General features: G+C 45.2%; 1 long non-coding RNA gene across 1 annotated transcript; it reads left to right on the forward strand.

Annotated features, from left to right (window-relative positions):
* Positions 1 to 9,226: 9,226 nt before the first annotated feature.
* LOC139551366 (uncharacterized) lies at positions 9,227 to 10,495 on the forward strand. The gene is made up of 3 exons (XR_011670267.1): positions 9,227 to 9,354; positions 9,440 to 9,561; positions 9,645 to 10,495. It is a non-coding gene; the product is annotated as an uncharacterized lncRNA (long non-coding RNA).
* Positions 10,496 to 23,588: the final 13,093 nt, after the last annotated feature.

The raw sequence follows: 23,588 nt of genomic DNA on the forward strand, positions 1-23,588 counted from the left end.
CTGGTAGGAGCGACCTGTCAGGTAGGACGCAATCCAAGCGTGGGCCGCGCCGGAGATGCCCAGCTCGGAGAGGGTGGAGAGGAGGATCTGATGGTTCACAGTATCAAAGGCAGCCGATAGGTCTAGAAGGATGAGAGCAGAGGAGAGAGAGTTAGCTTTAGCAGTGCGGAGCGCCTCCGTGACACAGAGAAGAGCAGTCTCAGTTGAATGACTAGTCTTGAAACCTGACTGATTTGGATCAAGAAGGTCATTCTGAGAGAGATAGCAGGAGAGCTGGCCAAGGACGGCACGTTCAAGAGTTTTGGAGAGAAAAGAAAGAAGGGATACTGGTCTGTAGTTGTTGACATCGGAGGGATCGAGTGTAGGTTTTTTCAGAAGGGGTGCAACTCTCGCTCTCTTGAAGACGGAAGGGACGTAGCCAGCGGTCAAGGATGAGTTGATGAGCGAGGTGAGGTAAGGGAGAAGGTCTCCGGAAATGGTCTGGAGAAGAGAGGAGGGGATAGGGTCAAGCGGGCAGGTTGTTGGGCGGCCGGCCGTCACAAGACGCGAGATTTCATCTGGAGAGAGAGGGGAGAAAGAGGTCAAAGCACAGGGTAGGGCAGTGTGAGCAGAACCAGCGGTGTCGTTTGACTTAGCAAACGAGGATCGGATGTCGTCGACCTTCTTTTCAAAATGGTTGACGAAGTCATCAGCAGAGAGGGAGGAGGGGGGAGGAGGGGGAGGAGGATTCAGGAGGGAGGAGAAGGTGGCAAAGAGCTTCCTAGGGTTAGAGGCAGATGCTTGGAATTTAGAGTGGTAGAAATTGGCTTTAGCAGCAGAGACAGAAGAGGAGAATGTAGAGAGGAGGGAGTGAAAGGATGCCAGGTCCGCAGGGAGGCGAGTTTTCCTCCATTTCCGCTCGGCTGCCCGGAGCCCTGTTCTGTAAACATGAAAGACTGGAGAAGGGGCCAGAAGAATGTTCAGTATGGCCTGTTTTTTAAAGTCCAAAGTTGGGATATGTTTGATCAAAATACAGTCAATGAAGGCCCAAGGTTTTATTAAATAATTGTTCTATATTTTAAATATAAATGTTGTTCTAATTTCTATTTTCAATAATATTTCAATGATATTCTGAGAGCCTGATTATATTCTTATTTTCAATGATATTCGGATTTAATCTCTTCAGTTTGTGTTGGAAAGGGTTAAAACTGATGAGAGAAAATGATCGAATCAGGATTTTGCTTATTGGTGATGTGATGGTGATGTTGGCTATCTAAGCTCATGTGTAGCAACACATCACTGGGTCCAACGGTTGTCTCACACTGAACTGTTCATGTGCAGGCCGTCAAATTAAAGGCACTTCTTCGATATAAAGTAGTTTTTGACCAAAATGAAAACGTGTCAGTTTGTCACCTTCACAAGGTTGGAGTAATATCATGACCAACTACTTAAGACATTGGCTCAAATCTAGGTCGTGCCTTTCGATTTCGAGAGAATTAACAACTAAGGAATATTTGTTCATATGTCTCATTGACTTCTCAAACCCAAAACCCCGACCTGGTCTGCTTCTGCTTCCTGGGAAGTCTTGTGATGTTGCGCCTCTGGGTTTAGAAACTCAGTAGATACATCTATAGATAACTCACTACTGACTAGGCAGGGGTAGGCAACCCTGTTCCTGGAGTGCTGCAGGTACTGCAGGATTTTATTCCAACTAGGCACCACACCTGACCAACTGAGCTAACTGATCAGGTCAATGATTGCCTAAATTCAAAACACCTGGTCTTCCAGGTCGGTTAAATCAAAAACATGAAGTGCCTGCGGCACTCCAGGACCAGGGTTGCCTACCTCTGGGCTAGGCCCTCAGAAGTTTGATAGAAGGCTGTCTTTCAACTGTATTAGAGCAGACAGTGGAATCAACCAATCACATTTTGACTTATAATCATTTTTACATAAACATATGGAAACTGCTGCCTTCACGAAGGCCAACAGATCACTGCTGAATAGCGAGCAGTAGTTTTCCCACGGACTAAGATAGTTCGTTTTTGTTGTAGGATAGTGTGCGGCGGCTGCAATAGCTGCAGGTGTTATCAAAGAAGATGTTGATGCTCATTTATTATCTTTGCCCTTTTCAAGATGAACTTTCAACAAGAAGTTACGTTTCAAATGATCATCATCTGGTGAGTGGAAATGTTCTTTTTTTATTGCAACTCACTTGCGGTTGTTAGCTATCACTTTGAAAAAAATGTGTTCCGTGTGTGAAACATTGTTGCATTTAAACTTTGTTCACTGGTTATTTTTTGTGCTGAATGTAATGAAGATGTTTGCAATGGGAAGTACAGTATAAGGAGGACCAGAGTACTCCAAATGAAATATATATATATATATATATATATAAATTAATATATAAATTAATAAATAACTAAATACCACATACTCAAGATAAAAATACATAAATAATTAATTAATAAATACATCATTAAATATAAATGATTCAAGAATAGGTGCTGCATTATTATGAAATCTTTTTTCATAATGTCACTTTTCAAAATAATGTTACCATATTTTATTTCATAATACATTGTATTTCCCAATGGGGTTTTTTCATCAGAACATTTATCATTTTATAATGGCGCTTTGTCACATGATGTATTTCCATAGAGGAAGAGGAAGAGAGAGGCCCAACTCTGCGGAAAATGTGTCTCCCTCCAGCAGGTGGCGTTTTTTCGTTGTTTTGCCCACCAAGCAAGGAGTTTTTGTTTGGAGGTCAATGAGAGGTTCAGTAATGGATTACAATAATAAGATGTATCCACCAATCCAAAGAAAGGATAGGCGGGAGCTAGACAGCAAAGAAAGGATAGGTGGGCGCTAGACAGCCCGACATGCCGCTTTGTGGACAATGACTCCCATTGTTAGGTATGGCGAGACGTGTCTGGTCAGTATATCCATAATCTTTGGGATTTCCAAATTTCATGGCCTTTTTCATTTCATGGCCATAATCGCAAGGGATATGCCAATCAATGCAAGTGGGCGTGGTCAAGTAGGTAATTGGTTCAAAGCCCTTGAACAAGATTGTTAGGCAAAAGTGGTGGCTAAAGTCAAAGAGATTGCTGAAGTCGAGCGTGTGAGGGGGAGCAATGGTGGAAGCAGAAGCAATGCGTTGATTCTGTTGGCACGAGTGAAGATAGAGGAAATGAGTGGAATACTGTAACGTTTAAGAATGGAGCTAATAGGGCTAAAGTTGTAAATCAAGATAAGCAGCGATATGATAACGCCTCATTCCTTGTTGGGGTGCAATTCGTGAGCGAGGATGTTTTTGGGGAAACCTGTTTGCGGTCACAAAGATGGTGAAGGATGTATTGGGAGAAGTGGAGTCAGTCAGAGTGGCCAGGAGTGGTGTGATGTGGATGTCATGTGTGTCAAAAGAACAAAAGGAGAAAGCACTGTGGATGTACATATTATCGACACATGAAGTGGAATGCTACGATTGTCGGAGTAGAGCACTGATGAAAGGTGTCATATCTGGCTTCTCAATGGATATTGAGGCTTTATGGATTAAGATGAACATGCCAGGAATGGTTGATTCACATTGCTTAGCCCACACTGTTAATGGAAAGGAGGAAAGCCTTTTTGTATTATTGATGCTTGATTTAGAATTTCTCCTAACCCATGTAAAGCTGGTATATATAAGATATATGGTGCAAGCTTATGTACAAAAGCCACAAAAAGAAGTTTGGCCACGTGTCAAAGTGTTTGCAAACAAAATATAATTGTTGAAGAGTCTGAGGATGCACAGCGTTGCAATTGTGATGGGAATCACATTGCAGAGTTCCCCGACTGCGTGTAGAAGGATGATTTTCTTGCATTTATTGCACAGGTGATTTATTGTTCAGAGCTAACAAAACCAAAAAAATCGAAGAACCTGGAAATCATTGTGAAAGCGGCTAAAAGAATCTCGGCTCTCTAGGATTTCACTGCTGAAACATTGCAGGGAATACTATTTGAAGATGCTTCACCCTCTGTGTAGGGATCCGAGTACATTTGACTAAGTGAAGGAGTATATTGACTTTTGTTTAGTTTTTTTTAGAATAATATGAGTTGGTTTTATTTATTTGTTTTCGTTAAAGTATCTGTTTTTGCCACACCCAATATGTGGTGCACCTTTTTGGATGTAGTCCGCCAATAAACGCTTAAAGAAGAAGAAGTCGAGCTTGTAACAGTATGCATTCTCGCGTTGCCCTGTTTTTGATATAGCTACTTTGCTTAACAATGGATGAAACCACAAGTCTATAGTTTCTCCGTGAAGCCGCCAATCGTTTGGAGAATTCTGCACCAAACACTCCATATGTTGGAGAAATACCGAAAACATCCCTGGATGTTTATAGACCGAAAATGCTGCAGGTTTGGAGCAGCACATGGAGGTGTGAGTGTGTGTGTGTCTGTCTCCTCAACTTCTGCTGTCCTCATCTTTTACTGTTTGCTGTCACATAATTTGCCCACTTGTTAGATGCTGTACACATTGCTTGCTAGCAAACATCCTCACCATTTGATGTATCATAGTAGCAGGCTAACAGGAGGCAGCAGCCATCTAAATGATCAGACCGAAACATGCAAGGAGAAGGGATGGCGTGAGGGAGTGGATGGTGAAATATATCTTCCCTCTCCAATCAGAGCAGCAGGATCAGCATACAACCCCCCTTTCTCTTTACAGACAGGCAAATTAGCTAGTTGAGCTATTTAGACCATGTAGCACCTTGCACTTGATTTAAAGTTGCACGTTGGAACCCGAACATTTCTTTTTTCCAATTACGGATAGTAACAAAAAAAATACTCTGATCATAATCGTATCAGGAAAATCTCGGCACACCCCTACATAGAGATATGGCATACCTAGCTCTGCCCTAACTGTCAGGTCAAGTTCAACAGGGTGAAGTAATCGATTGTGAATGATTATACAATCAGTGACTAAAGATTACACACCTGGGCTGATTGACATATGAGGGATATATACACTGCTCAAAAAAATAAAGGGAACACTTAAACAACACAATGTAACTCCAAGTCAATCACACTTCTGTGAAATCAAACTGTCCACTTAGGAAGCAACACTGATTGACAATAAATTTCACATGCTGTTGTGCAAATGGAATAGACAAAAGGTGGAAATTATAGGCAATTAGCAAGACACCCCCAATAAAGGAATGGTACTGCAGGTGGTGACCACAGACCACTTCTCAGTTCCTATGCTTCCTGGCTGATGTTTTGGTCACTTTTGAATGCTGGCGGTGCTTTCACTCTAGTGGTAGCATGAGACGGAGTCTACAACCCACACAAGTGGCTCAGGTAGTGCAGCTCATCCAGTATGGCACATCAATGCGAGCTGTGGCAAGAAGGTTTGCTGTGTCTGTCAGCGTAGTGTCCAGAGCATGGAGGCGCTACCAGGAGACAGGCCAGTACATCAGGAGACGTGGAGGAGGCCGTAGGAGGGCAACAACCCAGCAGAAGGACCGCTACCTCCGCCTTTGTGCAAGGAGGATTAGGAGGAGCACTGCCAGAGCCCTGCAAAATGACCTCCAGCAGGCCACAAATGTGCATGTGTCTGCTCAAACGGTCAGAAACAGACTCCATGAGGGTGGTATGAGGGCCCGACGTCCACAGGTGGGGGTTGTGCTTACAGCCCAACACCGTGCAGGACGTTTGGCATTTGCCAGAGAACACCAAGATTGGCAAATTCACCACTGGCGCCCTGTGCTCTTCACAGATGAAAGCAGGTTCACACGCACATGTGACAGACGTGACAGAGTCTGGAGACGCCATGGAGAACGTTCTGCTGCCTGCAACATCCTCCAGCATGACCGGTTTGGCGGTGGGTCAGTCATGGTGTGGGGTGGGATTTCTTTGGGGGGCCGCACAGCCCTCCATGTGCTCGCCAGAGGTAGCCTGACTGCCATTAGGTACCAAGATGAGATCCTCAGACCCCTTGTGAGACCATATGCTGGTGCGGTTGGCCCTGGGTTCTTTCTAATGCAAGACAATGCTAGACCTCATGTGGCTGGAGTGTGTCAGCAGTTCCTGCAAGAGGAAGGCATTGATGCTATGGACTGGCCCGCCCGTTCCCCAGACCTGAATCCAATTGAGCACATCTGGGACAACATGTCTCGCTCCATCCACCAACGCCACGTTGCACCACAGACTGTCCAGGAGTTGGCGGATGCTTTAGTCCAGGTCTGGGAGGAGATCCCTCAGGAGACCATCCGCCACCTCATCAGGAGCATGCACTTGTTTTAAGGACATTACATCAAAGTTGGATCAGCCTGTAGTGTGGTTTTCCACTTTAATTTTGAGTGTGACTCCAAATCCAGACCTCCATGGGTTGATAAATTTGATTTCCATTGATCATTTTTGTGTGATTTTGTAGTCAGCACATTCAACTATGTAAAGAAAAAAGTATTTAATAAGAATGTGCAGTGTATATCCCTTGCGAGTGGCCATGAAATGAAAAATACAATGAAATCGGAAATATATTATGAAATGAAAAAACCATTGGGAAATACAATGTATTATAATGAAATTAAATATGGTAACATTATTGTGAAAGTGACATTGTGAAAAAGATTTCAAATAATGTGGTACTTATTCTTAAAGTATTTTAAAATAATATATTTAATGATTTATTCATTTATTTACTTCATTTTGAGTACTTTGGTCGTCCATAGAATGAATGGTTCTGTTTTGGTATTCTTACGATTGGGACCTACTGCCTTATTATGTCTGAGTGAACGGGCTGCTTATTCTTTAACATCATGCTGACTGGTGTTTTTCTATCAAAAGTGCACTCTCCTACATGGAGTGCATAGGTATTACGGTCGCTGTCCTTCCAGCATCACAAGCCTGTCAAACTCACGTCCTTTGATGTGTCACTGTTGTCGCTTTTGGGGATATTGTGACAGTGGTGGCGTTAGGCTGCCATAGGTTGTTGTTGCTGGTAACGTTAGTGCGGGTGCTGTCTCTGTTGTTCTTAATTTTTGAGTTTGGTATAACGTTTTGGACGATTTTTTCTCCCACTGAAGGCCTAGGTCAAATAGCCATGGTTCGTCACTGATATTTTCAAGGATCATTTTCTCACCTTTTAAAAGAAGTGTTAAAGAATTATATTATTAAAGAAGTGTTGAATACCTGTGTTAAATTTAAACTCATGTCCTGAATTAACTGAGTTCAAACTGAAATGATCACCCTGGAGATATCGGAGCATGACGTCTGTCTTTGAAAGTGGTCCTCTTCTTTGCCACAGAAACATACCAGGTTGTTAAGCTAGTACTTCAAATCAAATCCAATGTTATTTGTCATATGCACCGAATACAACAGGTGTAGACCTTACTATGAAAGGCTTACTTACAAGCCCTTAACCAACAATGCAATTCAAGAAATAACCAACAATGCAATTCAAGAAATAGTTAAGAAAATATTTACTAAAAAAACTAAAGTAAACAATAAAATAAAAAGAACACAATGAATATCAATAATGAGGCTATATACTTTCAAATCTTCATGTGTTTTTCTGTAGAAGGCTTTACCAACCTTGTGGGGAACAAAGGCCATGTGATAATGTCATGCAGCACGCAGGACCATAGACAGCAGGTTGAATACCAGAGACAATAGAGAGTCACCACTTACCATTCATGAATTCTCTCCGGTGTGAGTGAGTCGAATGGACAATTATGCAACATCACGCATACCAGACAAGCAAATGCGCATTAGAGTTGGTGTCAAAAGAAGAGACTGGACCATCGGAATCAGGCGAAGTGTGTTTCAGCTCAATGATCAAAACAGACAGCCATAAAGCTCAAAAATGTTATGGAAATGTCATGTTGTGCTGTTCGGTGACAGAATAGTCATATCATCTGGATTGAATCAGGATTTTGAGCACTAGTAGAGGGATGAGATATTTGCTGATCAAATACTTTTGTAATGCTTTTTAAAGGAGCCTGGATTCCCAATCTGGACAATTATGTACTTTTGTATTTATTTCATTTTATTGAAAGGACAGTAGTAAGGTAGATAGGGAGACAGTATAGCGAGGCACAGACAGAGTGGTCGAGGCGGCTCATCGCCGTTGCCAGGGATTATGTGATCCGGAATCAGGGGCTCTGACCGATACACCAGATTTTGGCAAATTATTTTTAATCAGATCAACTTGCCGTAGACACTTTGAATCCATAATTTAATCAACGGAAAGAAGCAACTCTATGCTCAAAAGGTGGATACATCAACGCAACTAATGTCAGAATACATGTTAAAAATCATCCATATATTGAATTACTTCAAGATTTTACAGTCCTATTAGATGACATGGTGGTGATAGTGCGTGATGTAAAAACTCACTAAGAGTGTTGTCGCCAGAAGATAAGAATTGAAAACGCTTACTCTCCGGCGCTCAACGTTGCCAGTTGTCTCATCATTACGTACAGGTATTTTCCCCTTCTTCTTTTTTACATTTTTTATTTTTTATTTTTTACTGGTGACGTCAGGTCCAAGTGCCGCTTCCGAAGCAACCGGGGATGCCTCAGCTGGCTCGTCAGGTTTCCATGCCTCAACTGGCTTGTCAGGTTCTCAAGCCTCGGTTGGCTCAGCAGGCTCCCCATGCCTCAGCCGGCATTTTCAGACTCCCATGCCCGCCTTTTCAGTGTACAAATTTTGGCATATCAGTGTGAACACTCTTTAAGTGTTTCTAGGAGAGGGTCGTGGCTTCGTGTCAATAGTTCCGACAAAACACTTGCAAGAAAGAATCTTACAGCCTTAGGTAGGGCTTTTTGCAGCATTTCTTCATCTCTGATTATGCGACGCACAATGACCTCAGCACTTGTCCAAACCACAAAGTCACAGTATTGGACATTGCATACAAACATGTGAAGTTGAACTTGGTGGTAATATTCATGATTCTTTTTTAGGTGCAGTGATTTGTCCAAGCAGAACTGTGTGTCATCACTGCACCCTGTTAAGCCATCACGGTATTTGTATGGGCACTTAACTTCAAGGGTTCCTCTCCCACAACAGGAACAGTTTACTAATCCATCTGGAGACGCCCCGAGATGTGGTTGATTGTTCCGCACGACAAGACCAGAGAGCTTCACACTGAAGTTGGCATGGATTTTGCTAATTTCTTCCGTGTAGTACTTTCTGGCTGTGTCCTCCATGTCTCTTCCCCAAAGTACAGCTGGGACATGATGCAATTCACTGTCATTGTAATGCATTGTCTTTTTCACCAAGTTGATTTTGTCTGTGTTTCTGCCTGCCGTGCACACACGATGGAAGGCAGTGCTTTTTATCATTCCGATTCGGTTGATGTGCCAGGCCTGGCATTTGGACTTCTCCTTGGAGGTAAGCTCAAGGGTTTCACAATGATCACGGGTCAGTTTCTGTTTCAATCTCTGGAAAGCTTCTTCACTTTTCTCCTTTATTTCAGGTGGTGAGAGGTCCCTTAGATTGGCATCATACAGAGCTGTGAGTGGCTCTGGCAGGTCTTCTGTGTTGGTGTTTGACTCTCCTGATGCAGTATCTACATCACTGTGGTCCTTCACCATCCTGGTGCGTACAGTTGACTTTGGTGTAAGGAATTTCAGCTCTGCCATGTTTCATCTATAATTTGAATTCTTTATTTTTTATCCTAGGCCATGAAGCCTGCTACATATAGACCAAGTGGTTGCTACGAGACAACTTCTTCACTGAACGTAGCTACTGCCATCAACATGTGCACATCCACAGTTGTCTGTCCCAAAAAGGACGGGGTCTATAGCGACCTGGATTCTTCTACAAAGACCTACACTATTCAACCCATACATCACCTCTACAAAAGGTCCAAAAGCTGTTGGGTAGTTCCACAAAATGTGTCCCTTTTGGGTAGTGTAACTTCGTGGGAAAAAATTGTTTTATTTCACCTAACACGACGAGCACATGTTCAACTTAATGAAAAAAACATGATGTTTTCCCATCTCAAGAGGGATAATAAAAGATGACTATCGTACGTGCCTATTAAAGGCCCAGTGCAGTCAAAAACATGACATTCCTGTGTGTTTTATTTTTTAAACAATCGTTTTTACTAATACTGTAGAACTTTGTTCTAAAGCTTTATCCGTATCCATTGGATACAGTGATCACAATATAGAATGGCACCAATGTTTCTGACCGCCATCTCTTATGACCAAAAAGACCTTCTGGATATCAGAACAGTGATTACTCACCTCGAACTGGACAAAGATTTTTTATTTAACGACTCGGAAAAGAAGGATTTCGTCCAGATACCCAACCAGGCCCAAATCCCCATCATTCGCATGAAGAGAAGACACCGATACAGGGGACGCAGGTCCGGGTGCCTTGTTTGAATTCGTTGGCGAGTGGGTAACCCACCTCTACCGTCCTTCCTATTGGCCAACGTGCAATCATTGGAGAACAAACTGGATGAGCACCGTTCAAGACTATCCTACCATGGGACATTAAAAACTGTAATATCTTATGTTTCACCTAGTCATGGCTGAACGACGACATTTGTCTGGTTCTTCTGTGCATTGTCAAGACAGAACAGCTGCCTCTGGTGAGATAATGGGTGGCAGTCTTTGTCTATTTGTCAATAACAGCTGGTGTGCGAAGTCAAATATTAAGGAAGTCTCGATGTTTTGCTCGCCTGAGGTAGAGTATCACATGATAAGCTATAGACCACACTATTTACCAAGAGAGTTTATCTATATTTTTCGTAGGTGTCTATTTACCACCACAAACTGATGCTGGTACTAAGATCGCACTCAACGAGCTGTATAAAGTCGTGAGTAAGCAAGAAAATGCTCATCGAGAGGCGGCGCTCCTAGTGGCCTGCGACTTTATTGCATGGAAACTTAAATCCGTTTTACCTCATTTCTACCAGCATGTTACATGTGCATTAAGAGAGAAAAAAAATTCTTGACCACCTTTACTCCACACACAGAGACGGGTACAAAGCTCTCCCTCGCCCTCCATTTGGGAAATCTTAAAAGCAAAAACTAAAGCAGGAAGTACCAGTGACTCGCTCAATACGGAAGTGGTCAGATGATGCAGATGCTGAGCTACAGGACCACATCAGTCTCTGACTTCATCTATAAGTGCACTGACGATGTTGTCCCCACAGTGACCGTACGTACATACCTCAACCAGAAGCAATGGATTATGGGCAACATCCGCACTGAGCTAAAGGGTAGAGCTGCCGCTTTCAAGGAGTGGGACTCTAACCTTGAAGCTTATAAGAAATCCCGCTATGCCCTCAGACGAACCATCAAACAGGCAAAGTGTAAAGATAGGACTAAGATTGAATCATACTACACCGGTTCAGACACTCGCCGGATGTGGCAGGGCTTGCAAACTATTACAGACTACAAAGGGAAGCCCAGCCGTGAGCTGCCCAGTGACACAAGTCTACCAGATGAGATAAATTACTTCTACACGCTTTGAGGCAAGCAACACTGAAGCATGCATTAGAGCACTAGCTGTTCAGGACGACTGTGTGATCACGCTCTCGTAAGCCGATGTGAGTAAGACCTTTAACCATGTCAACATTCACAAGGCCGCAGGGCCAGATGGATTACCAGGATGTGTACTCAGAGCATGCGTGTCTTCACTGACATTTTCAACCTATCCCTGGCCAAGTCTGTAATGCCTACATGTTTCAAGCAGACTATCCTGGTCCCTGTGGCCAATAACACCAAGGTAACCTGCCTAAATGACTACCGACCCATAGCACTCACGTCGGTAGCCATGAAGTGTTTTGAAATGCTGGTCATGGCTAACATCAACACCATCATCCCAGAAACCCTAGACCCACTCCAATTTGCATACCACCCCAACAGATCCACAGATGACACAATCTCTAGGCAACAACACATCTGCCACGCAGATCCTCAACACGGCGGCCCTCAGGGGTGTGTGCTTAGCCCCCTCCTGTACTCCCTTTTCACACATGACTGCGTGGCCAAGCACAACTCCAATACCATCATTAAGTTTGCCGACGACACAACGGTGGAAGGCCTGATCACCAACAACGATGAGACAGCCTATAGGGAGGAGGTCAGAGACCTGAAAGTATGGAGCCAGGACAACAACCTCTCCCTCTACAAGATCAAGACAAAGAGGATGATCGTGCACTACAGGTAAAGGAGGGCAGAACACACCCCCAATTCTCATCGATGGGGCTGCAGTGGAGCAGGTTGAGAGTTTCAAGTTCCTTGGTGTCCACATCACCAACAAACTATCATGGTCCAAACACATGAAGAGGGCATGACAATGGCTATTCCCCCTCAGGAGACTGAAAAGATTTGGCATGGGTCCTCAGCTCCTCAAAAAGTTATTCAGCTGCACCATCGAGAGCATCCTGACTGGTTGCATCACCACCTGTTATGGCAACTGCTCGGCCTCCAACCGTATGGCGCTACAGAGGGTAGTGAGTACTGCTCAGTACATCACTGGGGCCAAGATTGCTGCCATCCAGGACCTCTACACCAGGTGGTGTCAGAGGAAGGCCCTAAGAATTACATCAACTCTAGTCATAGATTATTTTCTCTGCTACCGCACGGCAAGCGGTACCGGAGTGCCAAGTCTAAGTCCAAAAGGCTTCTTAACAGCTTCTACCCCCAAGCCTTAAGACTGCTGAACAGCGTATCAAATGGCTACCCGGACTATTTGCATTGACCCCCCCCCCCCCTTTTTTGCACTGCTACTCGCTGTATGTTAGCTATTATCTATACATTGTCACTTTACCCCTACCTACATGTACATATTTCCTCAATTACCTCGACCAACTTGTACCCAAGCACATTGACTCGGTACCGGTATCCCCTGTATATAGCCTCGTTATTGTTATTCTATTGTTGCTCCTATATATGGGCAGAAAAACTCATTCAACTCCATCTTTCATCAAATCAGATGGTTTATTCATCACAAAACCATTTGATGTCGCCAATTATTTGAATGATTACTTCATTGGCAAAGTGGGCAAACTTAGGTAGGATATGCTAACAACGAACAATGAGCCATTGTATTCATGCATTAAAAAAACGAATAATGAAAGAAAAGCATTGCAAGTTTGAATTTTGTAAAGTTAGTGTGGGAGAGGTGAACAAATGATTGTTATCAATCGGTAATGACAAACCTTTTGGCATTGACAACTTAGATGGAAAGCTACTGAGGATGGTAGCTGACTCTATAGCCACTCCTATCTGTCATTTCTTTAATCTGAGCCGAGAGGAAAGTTTTTGTCCTCAGGCCTGGAGGGAAGCCAAAGTCATTCCACTACCCAAGAGTGGGAAGCGGCCTTTACTGGTTCTAACAGCAGACCTATCAGCTTGCTGCCAGCTCTTAGCAAACTGTTTGAAAAAATTGTGTTTGACCCATTTCAATGCTACTTCTCTGTAAACAAATTAACAACAGACTTTCAGCATGCTTATAGAGAAGGGCACTCAACATGTACTGCACTGACACAAATGACTGATGAATGGCTGAAAGAAATTGATAATAATAAGATTGTGGGAGCTGTACTGTTAGATTTCAGTGCAGCCTTTGATATTATTGACCAAAAACCTATGTGTTATGGCTTTTCAACCTCTGCATTATCGAGGATTCAGAACTATCTATCTAATAGAACTCAAAGTTTTCTTTAATGGAAGCTTCTCTAATGTCAAACATGGAAAGTGTGGTGTACCACAGGGCAGCTCTCAAGGCCATCTACTCTTTTCTATTTTTACCAATGACCTGCCACTGGCATTAAGCAACGCATGTGTCCATGTATGCTGATGATTCAACCATTTATGCATTGGCAATGATAGCTAGTCAAGTCACTGAAACCCTTAACAAAGAGTTGCAGTCGGTGTTGTGATTGGTGGCCAGTAATAAACTGGCCCTGAGCATCTCTAAAACTAAGAGCATTGTATTTGGTACAAATCATTCCCTAAGTTCTAGACCTCAGCTGAATCTGGTAATGAATGGTGTGGCTGTTCAACAAGTTGAGGAGACTAAATTACTTGGATTGTAAACTGTCATGGTCAAAACATATAGATCCAATGGTTGTAAAGATGGGGAGAGGTCTGTCCGTAATAAAAAGATGCTCTGCTTTTTTGACACCACACTCCAAAAAGCAAGTCCTGCAGGCTATAGTTTTGTTTTATCTTTATTATTGTCCAGTCGTGTGGTCGAGTGCTGCAAGGAAAGATCTAGTTAAGCTGCAGCTGGCACGTCTTGCTCGTCATTGCAATCAGAGGGCTGATATAAATACTATGCATGCCAGTTTCTCTTGGCTAAGGTTTGAGTAGAGACTGACTGCATCCCTTCTTCTTTTCATAAGAAACAATGTGTTGAAAATCCCAAAAATGGTTTGCATAGTCAACTTACATGTAGCTCTCACACACACTTACTGCAACAGACATGCCACCAGGGGTCTTTTCACAGTCCCCAAATCCATAATAAATTCAAGAAAGCGTACAGTATTATAGACCCATTATTGCATGGAACTCCGTTCCATCTCATATTGCTCAAATGAACAGCAAACCTGGTTTAAAAAACCCCAGAAAGCAACACCTCACGGCACAACACCTCTCCCCTATTTGACCTAGTTTTTGTGTACAGTATGTATTGATATGTTGGCTGAGCTGTTCTTGTCTGTTAACTTCTTATGGCTGGAGGCAGTATTGAGTAGCTTGGATGAATAAGGTGCCCAGAGGTGCCCAGAGTAAACTGCCTGCTACTCAGTCGCAGAAGCTAAGATATGCATATTATTAGTATATTTGGATAGAAAACACTCTGACTTTTCTAAAACTGTTTGAAAGATGTCTGTGAGTATAATAGAACTCATATGGCAGGCAAAAACCTGAGAAAAAATCCAACCAGGAAGTGGAAAATCTGAGGTTGGTCGTTTTTCAACTCATTCCCTATTGAAGATAAGTTTCTTTAGAAACTTTTTTGATGCTTCTACTGTGAAGTGGGGGCTCATAAGGGCTGTTTGAGCCAGGTGTCTGGCAGAGTGCCATGAGCTCGTGACGCTCGTTCACGTGAGAGCGATCTCTGTTCCATTGCATTTCTACAGACAAAGGAATTCTACGGTTGAAACATTAATGAAGATATCTGTTAAAAACATCTTAAAGATTGATTCTATACTTCGTTTAGTCAGCTCCTGCTGACTCCATTTGTGGGTGTGGGATTCTGTAAGGACTGGGTGTCGGAGTGCGAAGTCAGGCGCAGGAAAAACAGAGGATCAATAACAATGTTCCTTTAATGAACACGGAGAACTTCGGCCACCCCAACGTACACTGGGTGCTCTAACGTAAACTGCCCCAGACACGGGGAACGAAAACAGTCCAGTAACAAACTCGAACATACACAAACACGTATAGTCCGAACAAACACCAAGCTTACACACTAACAATCCCGCACAAATAAACGGGCGGGCCAGCTGACTAATAAAGCCCAACTAATAAAGAACAAACACAAAACAGGTGTAACCAATGAACACATAAGGAGGGGGAGAAAAGGATCAGTGGCAGCTAATAGGCCGGTGACGACGACCACCGAGCGCCACCCGAACGGGAAGGAGAGCCTGCCTCGGTCGGAGTCGTGACAAATATTTTATTCCTATTGATGTTTACCTGATGTGTACCGGACAGAGACAATCGAATATTTTCAAAGTTTTGGAAAATGAATGCTCACTATTTTTGGCAATTGAATTTCCATTAAAAAGGTCAAATCATTTTAATGTCATTATTACATAATGCATTTAATGTGATTTTTTTTGGGAAACTGAGGAAAAGTTATACATTTTTCATAATCGAACCAAAACCCAGCAGATCAGACTTTACGATAAATCACGTCAGGAAGTAGTATTCAGAAGACAAAGGAAGTGGTTGAATTTGTATTTGGTTATCTGTATGAAAGTCCCTACTGCCACAGATCGCACAGCTGTGAACGTACTAAGGCAAACTTTCAAAGAGGAAACGGGCACCAATTCAGTTGCAGTCAATGTTTTTTCCTGTTGAAAAAAAACTGTTCCTTCATGAAACAGATGATTTTCGCTGTCAAGATCTGTACCAACCAAGTTGATAATACAAATAGTTACTGTAATAAAGCTTGCAGACCAACCGAGAGCAGTGTTCATTTTGGCACTCTTTTTTAGATTTAGTCTGGTCTGTCATTTTGACTAATATATAACAAAGTCACATTTGTCATTTGAATACAAATTGTCTAGTTCTTGTCAAAAGGACAAAAAGTGGGCCATTTTAGTCAACTAAATTCCCTTTAGTCATATCACATTTTTATTTACTTATAAACCTATAGCTAATATAAATCTCTGACTTCCATGTGCACAAACATACATAGCCTTATGTCAGGTCTACTCCTGCTCCCCGACACTCGCCGTCGCCAGTTTACTAATCACTGGCTCTGACAACCGTCATTACGCACACCTGGCACTATCCTTACGTGCACCTGCGCCTCATGAGACTCCCGGACTCCATCACTTCACTGATGACCTCCCCTATATCTGTCACTCCCTCAGGTTCATTCCCCAGACAGTATTGGTTGTGTTTCATGTCCAGACAATACGCTTGTTTTGTATCGTTCGATGTTCATTGCCTTAAAGTCACCAACTGCCCCTGTTTCTCGACTCCCAACGTATCCGTTATACCTTGTCCTAAAACTTTTCTGTATAACATCCTATTGCATGACTTTCTTCCCCACAGCCAAGTTGGCAGAGGAACACATTACTCTGCAGCAGATAAAGATATAAAAAACACCTTGACAGGGCTCCGGAATAACTGTTTCTCCAGTGCCACCAATTTTCAGTGGCAACAGCCCATGATTTAGTCGCACCATTTGTTTTCTGCAGCTTCATGCAATACTTAAAAAAAAATATCATTAACTTTATACATTTACAGTGCTTTAGACTACTGAGATGGATGTGCTAGTCAAGAAACCAGTTTCATCTAACATGTCCAAGCAGGAATACATGATTCAAGATATTGATGTGCAACCAAATCCAGTGATTGTCGTGGATTGAGAATAGGGTATTGTTATATTTTATGTTTACATTTTTTGTTCAATAGATGAATTTGCCTACATCTTTATGTGCACTAATAACAGGCAAAATGTGGGGCTTATTCACCACTGTCACGATCGTCATAATGAGGCAGAGTGGACCAAGGCGCAGCGTGATAGAAAGACATCTTCTTTATTATGAAGACGAAACAAACGAACAAAAACAACAAACAGACGACCGTGAAGCTATTCAAACAAATAGTGCTGACACTAAACACTACACATAGACAATTCCCCACAATAGCCTACTGCCTATGGCTGCCTTAAATATGGCTCCCAATCAGAGACAATGCATGACAGCTGTCTCTGATTGAGAACCATTCAGGCAACCATAGACTTACCTAGACACCTACACTCAACACAAACCCATACACTCTACCAAAACCCCCTATACCATACAACCACCTAATACAAGACAAATACACACAAACATCCCCCCTGTCACACCCTGACCTAACCAAAATATTACAGAAAACAAAGATAACTAAGGCCAGGGCGTGACAGTACCCCCCCCCCCCCCCCCCCCCCCAAAGGTGCGGACTCTGGCCGCAAACCTGACACAGAAGGGGAGGGTCCGGGTGGGCCTTCCTACGGCGGCGGCTCGGGTGCGGGACGTGGCCCCCACTCCACCATAGTTAATACCCGCTTAGGTGACTCTGGCAGATCCTGGCTGGCTGGTGGCTCTGGCAGATCCTGGCTGGCTGGCGGCTCTGGCAGATCCTGGCTGGCTGGCGGCTCTGGCTGCTCGAGGCTGGCAGACGGCTCTGGCTGCTCATGGCTGGCCGGCGGCTCTGGCTGCTCATGGCTGGCCGGCGGCTCTGGCTGCTCATGGCTGGCTGGCGGAAGGCTCTGGCTGCTCCTGTCTGGCGGAAGGCTCTAGCGGCTCCTGTCTGGCGGAAGGATCTAGCGGCTCCTGTCTGGCGGAAGGCTCTAGCGGGTCCTGTCTGGCGGAAGGCTCTAGCGGCTCCTGTCTGGCGGAAGGCTCTAGCGGCTCCTGTCTGGCGGAAGGCTCTAGCGGCTCCTGTCTGGCGGAAGGCTCTAGCGGCTCCTGTCTGCCGGAAGGCTCTAGCGGCTCCTGTCTGGCGGACGGCTCTAGCGGCTCCTGTCTGGCGGACGGCTCTAGCGGCTCCTGTCTGGCGGACAGCTCTAGCGGCTCCTGTCTGGCGGACGGCTCTGAAGGCTCAGGACAGACGGGCGGCTTTGAAGGCTCAGTACAGACGGGCGGCTTTGAAGGCTCAGTACAGACGGGCAGCTTTGAAGGCTCGGGACAGACGGGCAGCTTTGAAGGCTCGGGACAGACGGGCAGCTTTGAAGGCTCGGGACAGACGGGCAGCTTTGAAGGCTCGGGACAGACGGGCAGCTCTGACGGTGCTTGGCAGACGGGCAGCTCTGACGGCGTTGGGCAGACGGCAGACTCTGGCCGGCTGAGGCGCACTGTATGCCTGGTGCGTGGTGCCGGAACTGGAGGTACCGGTGCTAAGGACACGCACCTCAAGGCTAGTGCGGGGAGCAGCAACAGGACGCACAGGACTCTGGAGACGCACAGGAGGCTTGGTGCGTGGTGTAGGCACTGGTGGTAATGGGCTGGAGACACGCACCACAGGGCTAGTGCGTGGAGGAGAAACAAGGCTCTGGAGACGCACAGGAAGCCTGGTGCGTGGTGTAGGCACTGGTGGTACTGGGCTGGGGCGGGGAGGTGGCGCCGGAAATACCGGACCGTGCAGGCGTACTGGCTCCCTTGAGCACTGAGCTTGCCCAACCTTACCTGGTTGTATGCTCCCCGTAGCCCGACCAGTGCGGGGAGGTGGACTAACCTGCACCGGGCTGTGTAGGCGAACCGGGGACACCATGCGTAAGGCTGGTGCCATGTATGCCGGCCCGAGGAGACGCACTGGAGACCAGACGCGTTGAGCCGGCTTCATGGCACCTGGCTCAATACTCAATCTAGCCCTGCCAGTGCGGGGAGGTGGAATAACCCGCACCGGGCTATGCACACGTACAGGAGACACCGTGCGCTCTACCGCATAACACGGTGTCTGCCCGTAAGATCGGGAAGTTGGCGCAGGTCTCCTACCTGACTTCGCCACACTACCCTTTAGCCCCCCCCCCCCCCCCCAAGAAAGTTTTGGGCTTGACTAACCGGCTTCCAGCCTCGCCTCCGTGCTGCCTCCTCATACCACCGCCTCTCGGCTTTAGCTGCCTCCAGCTCTTCACGAGGGCGGTGATATTCTCCAGGTTGAGCCCAAGGTCCCTTACCATCCAGTATCTCCTCCCATGTCCAGAAATCCTGTGTAGGTTGCTCCTGCTGCTGCTTAACACGCTGCTTGGTCCTTGTTTGGTGGGGAATTCTGTCACGATCGTCATAATGAGGCAGAGTGGACCAAGGCGCAACGTGATAGAAAGACATCTTCTTTATTATGAAGACAAAACAAACGAACAAAAACAACAAACAGACAACCGTGAAGCTATTCAAACAAATAGTGCTGACACTAAACACTACACATAGACAATTCCCCACAATAGCCTACTGCCTATGGCTGCCTTAAATATGGCTCCCAATCAGAGACAATGCATGACAGCTGTCTCTGATTGAGAACCATTCAGGCAACCATAGACTTACCTAGACACCTACACTCAACACAAACCCATACACTCTACCAAAACCCCCTATACCATACAACCACCTAATACAAGACAAATACACACAAACATCCCCCCTGTCACACCCTGACCTAACCAAAATATTACAGAAAACAAAGATAACTAAGGCCAGGGCGTGACAACCACGAGGAAGTGAAATCTCAAAACAGCTAGATCGCTAACAATAAAATACCCACTACTAGCAGTCATGTATTAATCTAACAGTAAATGTCCTAAAAAGAGAGCTGCTGTGATGAGCAAGCCACTTGATGTGCTCTCCAGCAGAGAGAAAAGACTTGATTGTATAACATTTCAAAATGTTTCTCTAGCAACTATTTTACAACCAAGATATTTGATATGGCTTTCAGATACAAAGTCTGCAAAGTTATTTAATTTTTTAAAACTTTGCAGCCATATCAAATATCTTGGTTGTAAAATAGTTGTTATTGAGTTCAATATTAAGAGTTGACAAATCGAAAGTATACCCACAGAAAGCTGAGAACAGTTGCTTCCAAAGCAATGCATTTCCTGCTATTGGATTTTGAAATGTTATACAATCATAAGCCTTTTCTCTCTGCTGGAGAGCACATCAAGTGGCTTGCTCATCACAGCAGTAGGCCCAGGTGCTGGGCAGACACGTTCATTACAGGAATCATGAGGATAATGCACTTTACTGTTTGACCAAATCATGGTTTTGGGGGAAACTTGAGTGAGGCGACCTTGTAATGAATGATCTCCCACTGAAATGTTGCAAAAACTTTTGTTTTAACAGGTTTAACATGGTCTGGCGTCAGGCTTCGACACACCATAACTTAATACAGATGTAGCAAACAAGGACCTTTAATAGACACAAATTCATAGGACAGCATGGAGTACATGAGAGACTTAGTAGGGAGCCTATGCAACTCAACCTGAACAGGCCTATAAGAACAAACAAACTGTGGTATAAGGAGCAGGCTATGATAAAATGTTATACTAACATGTGACTGCACTGCAAATAAGAGCTTAGACATTTACATTACATTTAAGTCATTTAGCAGACGCTCTTATCCAGAGCGACTTACAAATTGGTGCATTCACCTTATGATATCCAGTGGAACAACCACTTTACAATAGTGCATCTAACTCTTTTAAGGGGGGGGGGGGTTAGAAGGATTACTTTATCCTATCCTAGGTATTCCTTAAAGAGGTGGGGTTTCAGGTGTCTCCGGAAGGTGGTGATTGACTCCGCTGACCTGGCGTCGTGAGGGAGTTTGTTCCACCATTGGGGTGCCAGAGCAGCGAACAGTTTTGACTGGGCTGAGCGGGAACTGTACTTCCTCAGAGGTAGGGAGGCGAGCAGGCCAGAGGTGGATGAACGCAGTGCCCTTGTTTGGGTGTAGGGCCTGATCAGAGCCTGAAGGTACGGAGGTGCCGTTCCCCTCACAGCTCCGTAGGCAAGCACCATGGTCTTGTAGCGGATGCGAGCTTCAACTGGAAGCCAGTGGAGAGAGCGGAGGAGCGGGGTGACGTGAGAGAACTTGGGAAAGTTGAACACCAGACGGGCTGCGGCGTTCTGGATGAGTTGTAGGGGTTTAATGGCACAGGCAGGGAGCCCAGCCAACAGCGAGTTGCAGTAATCCAGACGGGAGATGACAAGTGCCTGGATTAGGACCTGCGCCGCTTCCTGCGTGAGGCAGGGTCGTACTCTGCGAATGTTGTAGAGCATGAACCTACAGGAACGGGTCACCGCCTTGATGTTAGTTGAGAACGACAGGGTGTTGTCCAGGATCACGCCAAGGTTCTTAGCACTCTGGGAGGAGGACACAATGAAGTTGTCAACCGTGATGGCGAGATCATGGAACGGGCAGTCCTTCCCCGGGAGGAAGAGCAGCTCCGTCTTGCCGAGGTTCAGCTTGAGGTGGTGATCCGTCATCCACACTGATATGTCTGCCAGACATGCAGAGATGCGATTCACCACCTGGTTATCAGAGGGGGGAAAGGAGAAGATTAATTGTGTGTCGTCTGCATAGCAATGATAGGAGAGACCATGTGAGGATATGACAGAGCCAAGTGACTTGGTGTATAGCGAGAATAGGAGAGGGCCTAGAACAGAGCCCTGGGGGACACCAGTGGTGAGAGCACGTGGTGCGGAGACAGATTCTCGCCACGCCACCTGGTAGGAGCGACCTGTCAGGTAGGACGCAATCCAAGCGTGGGCCGTGCCGGAGATGCCCAGCTCGGAGAGGGTGGAGAGGAGGATCTGATGGTTCACAGTATCAAAGGCAGCCGATAGGTCTAGAAGGATGAGAGCAGAGGAGAGAGAGTTAGCTTTAGCAGTGCGGAGCGCCTCCGTGACACAGAGAAGAGCAGTCTCAGTTGAATGACTAGTCTTGAAACCTGACTGATTTGGATCAAGAAGGTCATTCTGAGAGAGATAGCAGGAGAGCTGGCCAAGGACGGCACGTTCAAGAGTTTTGGAGAGAAAAGAAAGAAGGGATACTGGTCTGTAGTTGTTGACATCGGAGGGATCGAGTGTAGGTTTTTTCAGAAGGGGTGCAACTCTCGCTCTCTTGAAGACGGAAGGGACGTAGCCAGCGGTCAAGGATGAGTTGATGAGCGAGGTGAGCCCAATAAATAGCAGTTCTACAAAACATGCAAATTCCCTGCAAACAGGAACCAAATACACACGGTCAAAAGACCCACACGTGATAAAGTAATATAGATCCCAGCCCACTAAGCTACAAAGTCTGCAGTCACCTTTCTGCTTGCCCCTCACAACCCACGCTGTATTTTAAAAGGCTAAAGACCAAATGGGACAGACATTACATTGAACATTTGAACACTTCACTTCTCCAGCTGATGAGACCCCTCCATGAGGTCTGAGTATGTGCATCCCTATTGAGCCGGCCAGCATGGCAAGTGGTAGACAGTGTATCCATGGTGCACTGAATTATCTACAATGGACTAAACAGGATCAACAGCTAGGCTACACTAGGATTCAGGTTAATCACTGAATGCAGAAAACCACAATAGGGTAGAGAAATGCCGTAACCTATGCTCGGGTTTAGCCTGATTAAATACATTGAATAGAATGGTGCGCTGCAACTCACTAACGCAGGGGACAGGGCTATCCCTCCTAGAAACCTCACTATCTTAACTGGTTCCCCAAATTCCCCCTCAATACCTCGCTTCGTCCGCAGCCACAATACACAGCAGCGAATGACAACCTCCCACCATTAGTGAGTGCAAACCGGTTAATCGCGAGGGCTACGAAACCCCATGTCCATCAGAGAACCAGCTCCCCCACAACCCCTTGCCTGCTTTCTCGGCTCTGACTTATAACGACATTTCCAGAGTCTTCCTGCAGAGTTGGCAAGCACACACAGGCGCGAGCAATTAGTTCATGATTCGGTGACGTTGTTACTTGCAAACTGTAATCACAGTTTCTTCAGATTAATATCGCTAAATACTGTGGTGTAGTGTTCATAATCTCCCTCCCCTCCTTTCTTTCCGTTGCTTTCCTGTTCTTCTTTCTTCTCCCTCCTCTTTCCATTCCTGTCCCCTTTCATTACCCTCTTTTCCTCTCCTTTTCCCCGTCTCCCTTAATCTTTCTCACTCCTTTATCCTCCTAACCTACTCTGTCCTGAATCGCCACCCTCACACTCCTCCATTCCTCTGCTCTCTCTCTACCCTACTCTCCAGAACATGTCCCTGGAGCAGAACTTTGCAGAAGCCCAGTCCTAGTTCAACATGGGTGTGGCAGGGTACCATGCTCAGATCTCCAGCTTGACGTTGGCCATTGAGGCTTTCATTGAGTGATAGGTAGCTTTTTGGTAGCACAAAAAAAATGAGACCCAAATGGGTATTACACAACAGTAAAAAAAATATACTAT

This window comes from Salvelinus alpinus, chromosome 23 (assembly GCF_045679555.1).
Source record: "Salvelinus alpinus chromosome 23, SLU_Salpinus.1, whole genome shotgun sequence".
Classification (NCBI taxonomy): domain Eukaryota; kingdom Metazoa; phylum Chordata; class Actinopteri; order Salmoniformes; family Salmonidae; genus Salvelinus; species Salvelinus alpinus.